Genomic DNA, 9,179 nt, shown 5'->3' with positions numbered 1-9,179 from the left:
TCATTTGATCAAGAAAAATCAAGAAAATCAACCAAGAATCAAAAAGTCAAAAGTTTGACTTTCATACTTAGAAAATTTTCTAAGTGTTTTTCAATGGTTTTTTCCAAACTTTGGAAGGGAATTTCTCAAAATTTCACCTACAAACTGAAAAAAACTCCCAACATGAAAGTTGTAGATTTTGATCCAATAAACAACTTTGACAGATATAAATTTTTTCCATAAGATCAACCATTTAAGAGATATGGTGCTTCAAAGTTGGTACATTTTGAAAACTTCACTTGAAACTTCATTTTCTTCAAAGTTCATGGACCTTTTTCACCCACTTCCTTAAAGATCTTGAAGAAACTTTCAACTAGGGTTTTGAAGTGTGTCATATGAGCTTTCCAAAATGTCCAAGAGCATGAAAAAATTTGAAGTGTAGCTATGGTTTTGAATTTTGCCATTAGTGAACTTTTCACTTGAAATTTCAAGCCATTTTCACTAAGTTATGAGCCAATTTGCCAAATGGACCAAGTAATGATGCATAGAGGCAATAATTGGAGATATTTTTCTGATTTGAGATCAGAATAGAAGAGGATAAGAAGCTTGAGTTTTAACCATGGTTTAGTCACTTTTAACCATTTGCATTTAATGTGAAAGATTCCATTTTATCTCTTAAGCCAAATCATCACTTCTTTGATCAACTTGCAAAGCTCTTCATTCAGAATCCTTGGCCTATAAATAGAGGTCATTTCCACTCTTCAATTCACACCAAAACCTCATAAACATAGGTTTTCTCTTCCTTTCTTAGAATGCAAGTTTCATGGCTTTTAAAGAGGTAGAAAACTCAACCTCTAAACCTTGCAAGTTTTGAACCAAATGATGCTTCCCACAACTCATAAACATCATATGGGATGTGTCTGATCCATCCATACACCCCAAAAACACATAAAACTCAGAATCACTACCTCACTTTCCAAATATGCATAACACTAGCCTTATCATGCCAAAATCAAATCCAGGCCATCTCTGTCCAAACTATCACTTCTAACACCTTCCATATACTTCATATGAATGATCCAAACACTCACATATGACCTGTAACATCTCCATCTTCAAATTCGATTCATACTTGAAGCAACTGCAGTTCAGGTTCCATAGCTTAGCTCAGGTGAATTCAAACTGTTCCAAGCATTCAAACATGTTCCATAAGGTCCATTGATGCTGTCCAGATCAAGAAACAACATCTGTAACACCTCCAGGCACGATTTCAATTTCCAGTTTGGCCGTTTTTGAAGATAAGCTACTTGAACTTCAAACTCTATCATTCATGCATCATAAATGAAAAACTGGTTTACCATCATGTTTCTGCATACATATGGATCATTAGCCCTCAATCAATTGCAACTTATCATGCACATACACGATTTCAGATTGAATCATAGAATTAGGGTTCTTCATGATTTCCAGAAAATCAATGGCCTTAGAGTGAAAATAAATGAAATTAAATGGTACCATCATGTTCCTTGTGAAAAATCGAGCAAGATAGGCTATTCACTTGATCCAAACAATTCAATTTTCAGAATTTTCAAATTCAATTGGGGATGGTGTTCTTGGCGCCATTTTCTGTTCAGAATTTTCAAATTGTTAGTTTTAAATATAATCAAATGAGTGTGTATCATTAACAAGCTGCGCGCGCAGCTCAGTTGGTTGTTGTTTTGGCTGGTAAGTATAAGGGCGTGAGTTCAAACCCTGGCAGGACCAAACCATTTTTTTGCCACTTATTTTCTTCATTTTTTTAACAACTTCACTTAATTAATTAACCATTCAAATCAACTTATTTTCCCTTCATTTTTTACACACCTCTTATTTAATATACATATTTTGACAATATCAAAAAAAATCACAAAAAAATATTTATTTAATGTGTTTTTAATTAGGTTTAAAATGATACATTTTTAAGTGTTTTTAAATACTTTAAATATTGTTTTTTCATTTAATTTTCAAACCTAATCACTTGTAAATACTTTTGTGATCAAACCCTAATCACTTAGGTCTTAATTAAGCATTAAAACTTGTTTTAAACTTAATTAAGTTGATTTCTTTCAAATTCAAATCGTTTTAAAACAAGCGATCGCGATTCTTTTCAAAACGATAAACCATTTCTTTTTGAACTATTGATTAAACCTTTTTAATTGATCAATTGATTTTCAAAACGAAGTGGGGCCTCTCGAATATTAGAGAGTGTAAGTCCCATTTCTTTTCTTTTTGTACAGTTTTTTTTAAACAGAATAAACTTTTCAAAACAATCTTCAAACAGTTTTTCAAAAGCGAAACCTCGCGTCTGTAAATAAACAATCAACCATATTTTGTAAATAAAACACGGGCCTCCACGTAGGTATAAGTCCCAAGCCCTTTTGTACATACCCATTCCTGTACATGAAATTAGGTATTTCATTGTACATATACCGTTTTGTACATATCTCGATCAGTTTGATTTTTAACTTTGAATAACAAACCAAAATGAAGGTTTTTCTCTAAATCTTCCCAAAAATATACCATGGGCCTCCATGTAGGTATAAGTCCCAAGCCTTTTTGTGAATACCTGTTTACATAGCTTTGAATAAACTCAAGCGGACCTCTTCCCGAGTGTAAGTCCCGAACCCCTGTGTATACAAATGGATCATGCTTACAGGTATATTTCCTTCATAAACTCCATTATATACACACACTTTGTCATATATATAATTGTTCATACCTGTTCATGTTTGTTCATACTTGTTCATGTTTGTTCATATGTGTGATATGTGTGCTTGTTCAACTTAGTATAACACTAGGTTCCCCATAGCCTCCTATTGGGCTTCGTGCAAAGAATCTCCCTAGTTTAGGTTAGGACATAGAGTATGGTTTCCCGGTGAAATCGTTCTAAGAGCTCAGACCAACTATACCATGCCTCCCCTTGGGCTTTGTACAAACGAGTGACCCTCCCATAGCCTCCTCTTGGGCTTACAATGCAAGGACCCTGGATTGTCCCTCCCATAGCCTCCTCTTGGGCTTACAATGCAAGGACCCTCGGATAGCCTCCTCTTGGGCTTCGTACAAGGACCCACGGGCTTCTTATAAGCATCCCCAATATCCAAATCAAATACCCTAGGAGATTAGACATTTATCATCTCTATGATAGGAGTATCTCTTCTATATCATCACAAACAATCAATCAATCAATCAAACTTTTTTGCCACAAGGCTGGCTAATCAATCAAACTTTTTGCCACAAGGCTGGCTAATCAATCAAACCGTTTTGCCACCATACTGGCTGATTAATCAAAGTTTTTGTCACAAGGCTGACTTCATTGAAACTTTTGCCACAAGGCTGGCTGATTAATCAAAACTTTTTGTCACAAGGCTGACTTCATTAAAAGTTTTTGCCACAAGGCTGGCTAAAAAACGTCTTTATCATTCTAAGCACCATAAGCGGCATGGCCCCGGGCTTATAATGAAAAGATTTTCAAACAAAAACAAACAGATGTATGTGATGATATAGATTAGATACATCGAACATTTAGATGACATTTGTCTCTTTTCCTTTGCTTCCACTAGCATAAGTGGGAACTACGATTGCTCTGACTTTCTCAACATCCCTTTGAGAATACGTAGGCACAAGGTCGATCCTTGGCGAGCAAAATAAAAAAAAAACCATTCAAACTTTAGCACCCGTAGACCACGAGCTACAGATGCTCTGATTCCCTCTAGGGGATATGTATGCAGAAGATCGCGATGATCTTTGCGAGCATAATCAAACAAACACCTTAGGTCCCACCTATTTCACAAGAACCTCCACCCTAACAAGAATGGAATAAATAAAACAAAGAAACCTATAGAGTACTATAGATACGTTGGGTGCTAATACCTTCCCTTCGTATAACCAACCCTCTTACCCAAGATCTCTCCCCCACTTTTAAGGTTATTGCAACTTTTTTCCTTTTCCTCTTTTGGAAACAATAAAAAGTTTGGTCCGTACAAAATAAAAATCATTTTTTGAGCACTCGAGCCCAAAGAAGACATCAGGTGTCTCATCCCGAAAAAGGACAAACGATTTTTCCCCGCGACACCCACCATAAGATTCCTCATATTACATCCTCCAAAGCCACTCCCTCCATCGTTCAACGACAAGCCGTTGGAGTCGCCGAAGCTGCTAGGTAGAGGTGTTCACGGTGCGATTTGGATCAGTTTTGAGGTAAAAACTCATCTGATCCAGAGATAAATTTATTCACATATCGGTTCAGTTTTGGATGATTGATTAAAAAAATCTAATCCAACTCTATCCAATTTTATGTGATGTATTTGGATCGGCTTTTGGATATCCAAATTACAAATTATACTTTTTTTATTAATTTTATAAAAATTCTAATAAAATATATATTTGATTAAATATATAACATATTGTATACTAAAAAATAATATTTCAAAGTGAGAATGATCGATTATAGTTGAAACAAATTAAATAATAAAATTTAATTAATAAATAGTAATAAAATGATAAGTATCATCAAATAATAAATTAAAAAAACACATCATATTAATAAAAAATAAATAGGTATAAATATGTGCGGTTCGCTTCGATTTTGATCGGTTTTGAAAAATCAATCTGAAATCTGATCTGAACCGAGTGGTTTCCACCAAACGACACTCAAACACATCCAATAATATTTGGATTTTTGTAGTTTTTGGGTTTTTTTGGATCATCTTGCGGTTTTTATTTGGATTAGTTTGGAGTTGAACACCCATACTACTAGGAATCCTTTGCATCTGCCTCAAGGATTGGTAGATCAAGTCGTAAGGATTGTTTTGATTGTCTCTCTACCGTAGAGTTATGTCCAACCTAGGGCAGAATAGTGAGTGTTTATACCTCCCCTGTTCCTCATATTTTCACCTTATTTCCATCTAGGCAAACCTTCATTCAGGCTTATAATGCCACCTACCATGCATGGCCAATAAGTACTCCTCGGATTCTAGCTCTTACAGGCTAATCTTGGCCCGCGAGAAGCCAACAAACTATTGAACAACTTTTACCACATGGTTCAACAACAAAATTACCTGGCCTTGGAGAAAAGGCTAACTCGGATAGAAGAAAGTCTAGAAAATGCTAATCCGAGGAACAACATTGTGCAAGAGATAACTTCGCACAAAAGAGGCGCTCCTTAGCCAAAAAAGGAAGAAGAAGTGGTTCAAAAATCTTCAAGCCGCCGACGACACATATGGTATAATCCTTCCTTGATCCCGAAAGAATGGGAGGAATCCACACTCCTCTAAAGCCCGTCACTCTAAGAGAAGGGAAAGGCATGAAAAAAGGCTCTTGTCCAACCATGGAAGAAGAACCCCCTGCCCGCTCATGTCTTAAACATTAGGATCCCTAAGTCACTAGAGAAGCCTTCAAAGCTCTAGAATTATTACGAGACTAAGGACCTGGACATATCGAGCATGTGAAAAACCATCTATATTACTATCATGTCGACGGGGTGTGAAGTGAAAGCTCTTTGTACTAATCTTAATCGAGTCATTCCTAGTCTGGTACAAGTCTCTTCTATATGGAAGCATTGATTCATGGTCAAATTTAAGCAATTCTTTAACCACCTAGTAGTATCTAGCATTCCATAGTGACGGTGGTAAAGCTCCAAACATGTCGGCCTCAAACCTAGTTATAACCTTGGAGAAATGAAGGAGAAAAGACCCTTGACCAAGAATGATTCCCATAGAAGTCAAAGAATGATGAAACAAAATTACTAGTGATACATAATGATGAAACAAAATTATTCAAAGAGAAAATGATATAAAAAATCATTAAAGGATATAGATGATAAAACACAACCATTAGTGATTTATAATGACGAAATAAAATAATTTAAGACATAGAATGATGAAACAAAATCAGTTAAGGTGATAGAATGACGAAACAAAATCAGTCAAAAAGATAAATGATGAAACATAATTATGCAAACAAAAATGAGGAGGTTAATCTAATCTGAATGTTAGTCACAAAGATTGACGAATATAAAAAGCTAGGGGCCAATGCCACAACCAACAACAAGTACATGCAAGTATGATTAAACAATATTCAAATGCAACCCTCATATGCCATATGATTACCGTTCTCAACCTCTTTTTCACTTCAAGTTTCTCGTAGAGGATCTTCACTTCTGGATTATATAGCTCGACCTGACTCAGAGAATAATCGAAATAAGCCTTCATGGCTTAGGATTTTAGATTACTAGAGTCTTCAAGCTCCTTTTACAAGTTCTTAAGACAGTATTCATAGGCCTTTTCCTCCTTAGAGTAGGCTTTCTTCTTATTTGCCAAGGAGGTCTTCATATCTAACACCATCGTCGTAACGACATTACAAGATTCCCAGACGTCTATTAATGTCTTTTCGACCGTCTCCATATGTAACTTGTTTTTTCTATTTCGACCGTCTCCATGTCTACAGAAGCATGATCTTAGCGGGCATAAGGGGTATTGAGCTCTTCCGCCTATTTTTCTAAAGAAGCAAGTCGCTTCTTCGCTTCAACCAATTCCTTATGAAGCCTAGTCTATTTGAAAATGGAGATGTCAGGATGTTTTTTCATAAGTTTCTTCTCCCTCCTTAGTCTAACCAGAGCCAAAATGTATCCTTGTTCGGAAGCACCAAAAGACAACCCAACTTAATTCTAATGCAAATGGTAGGAAATTTCTACCATTACCTCTTGCCGGGAAGGCTCGGTTAGCCGTTGAAAGTACGTGTAGTATCTTTTAAGAATATAAGTTTAGGTATATTTTGAAGTACAAGAACAATTGGTAAGGAGAAACTGCCGCATAAAGAACGTGGGTGGCATACTTTTAAGTCCTTTTCCATGCCCCTCTTTGAGGAATCGTCATCGACTATCTTCGACCGATCCATGAACCAATTCTGTTTCAAAGAACTTCCTTTCTATTGTGACTTTAGTGCATTTGAAGGGCCAACCCTTTCCATGAAACTTAGACTCTCTCTAAATGCGACAAGGTCAACCATCACACCCTATTCTTCTGATAACAATTCTTGTAGGAAGGACACGTATTTACTTGTAGTCTCAAAGAAATGCTTATTATTCCAATACTCAGGGAATCCATGCATACATCTAGGTTTCTTCAAACTTAGAGCTAGGACGGGTAACCTTCAAGAAAAACACATATATTTGAATGTAACTCACAACTTTGTGGAACGACTAAAAAAATTCTAATCTCTAAGATTCTTTAGGTTGTTATAATAAAAACACCAAACATTCTCTTCAAATGACAAAATAAAACTAACATTTTCTCCCGCTGCAACTTGGCAGAAGTACGTTGCACGTTTAATAGATGAAATAATGACTTTAGAGTTGGTACCCCCCATTCCTATTTTAATGCGCACCAATATTGAAATACTTTTACATATGTCTAGCTCACCGGATGCAGCGGAGAAGGATCAAATTTTAGATGATTTAAAACGGCCCCCCTCTCTGAAGTCGTTGATTGAGAGGCTATATCCCCCTCGAAGAACAAAAACTCATGAAGAGGCAAAGAACACCCGTTAAAAGAGCCGCACAACCTCTTACCATGTTAGCCCGGGAAGAACACGACGACAACAAAGGTCAGCCCAACAATATAAATCCTGAAATTTTGGTATATCAGGCTTCAGATATCCTATGACATGTCGAGACATCTGAATCCAAACAAACAACAATGGCAAGGTATAAACATAATCAACCATTACTAAAAAGTAAACAACACACCAAATTATTAACCCAGTTCGATGTACAACAACCCCTACTCTTGGGGCTACCAAGCCAGGAAGGAAATTCATTATTAGTAGTATCCATTCGAAGTTAAACAACCTCCGGTTTATAACTTCTCACTTAATCCCTACCCAATGCAACTTTTACCTAAAAACCTCCCATATATGAGAAACCATCTCACTTCTAATCACCGTAGTGATGTCTCACAATAACAATCCCAAATACTAATGTTGACGACCCTTTACCTCAATCATCAATTACAAAACACTACTTGATTAAGAAACCCCTCAATCAAATACAATACTTGATCCTGCTTAAAAGCTTCGATCAAGAACAATATAGAATTACAACCCTAAACATCAGTCTTACTCTCATATCAACATGATATTCGAGAGGCTCACACATAACACAGTCCTACTCATATATCGAGTGGATCACACCGAATAACTCTCCTAGAGAATGGCACATAAAGTCAGCCCTAATAATATTAAATTCTACATTCTGGTCTGGTACCGTTTCTAGGTTTCAATGCTTCTATTTATAACCTTTTTCCTAACTGGATTTGAGCTTCAAATCACAGCATATCAGCTGCTACAAATCTGCAGAAACTTCTACATAAAAGTAGGTCTTCAATCATAACCTTCCTAATTTATCTCCATAATTAGAAAGTGAATATTCTTCTGGATTCTGACTTGAACCTTCCAGACCTTTAAAATTAGCGCCACATAGGACTGCATAATATTCTGCATAGTTAAATCTTGGACCGATCCGACAGCCCAACCCAAGCAGTCATGATGTCGAATGACTTTGTATAGGACATCTTGTCCGACATGTTGCTCTAGATGATGAAACATTTCATCTCAACATGTTTCTTCATAAAATATGACTTCTTGCTCAAACTGTTCTTCTTAGCAAGTTAACACATCCTATTTAACACATCCTATTTAACATATTGGTGATATATTTGTTTTACTAAAATTAATTAATGTCAATCAACAAACACTAGTGCAGAAAAGACTTTTTACATCGGGGGAAAAACACATTTTACATCGGGTCTGGGACTGATGTAAATCCAAGTGATGTAATAAATCAAAGACATTTTACATCGGGCCACTGCCCGATGTAAAAAATACACCTACCACATCGGTTGACAGCAACGTCTGATGTGAAATTAAAATTAATTTTATTTTTTTATATATAAAATATGGTTGTAACATCGGTTCGGTATAAGGACCGATGTAATATGAACAAATTACATCGGTGGCAAGGTTGGGCCGAAGTAATATGTATGTTTTAACATCAGTAGTTTGCTGGGACCGATGTAATATGTTTCTTTTTAAAAGAACAAATTAGACTATTTGCCCTGATTCCCTGTAATTATTTTTTTGGTACTTAATTTTTCATTATTTATTTT

This window comes from Vicia villosa, unplaced genomic scaffold (genome assembly GCF_029867415.1).
Source record: "Vicia villosa cultivar HV-30 ecotype Madison, WI unplaced genomic scaffold, Vvil1.0 ctg.000977F_1_1, whole genome shotgun sequence".
NCBI lineage: Eukaryota > Viridiplantae > Streptophyta > Magnoliopsida > Fabales > Fabaceae > Vicia > Vicia villosa.
This window is presented reverse-complemented; position numbering follows the sequence as displayed.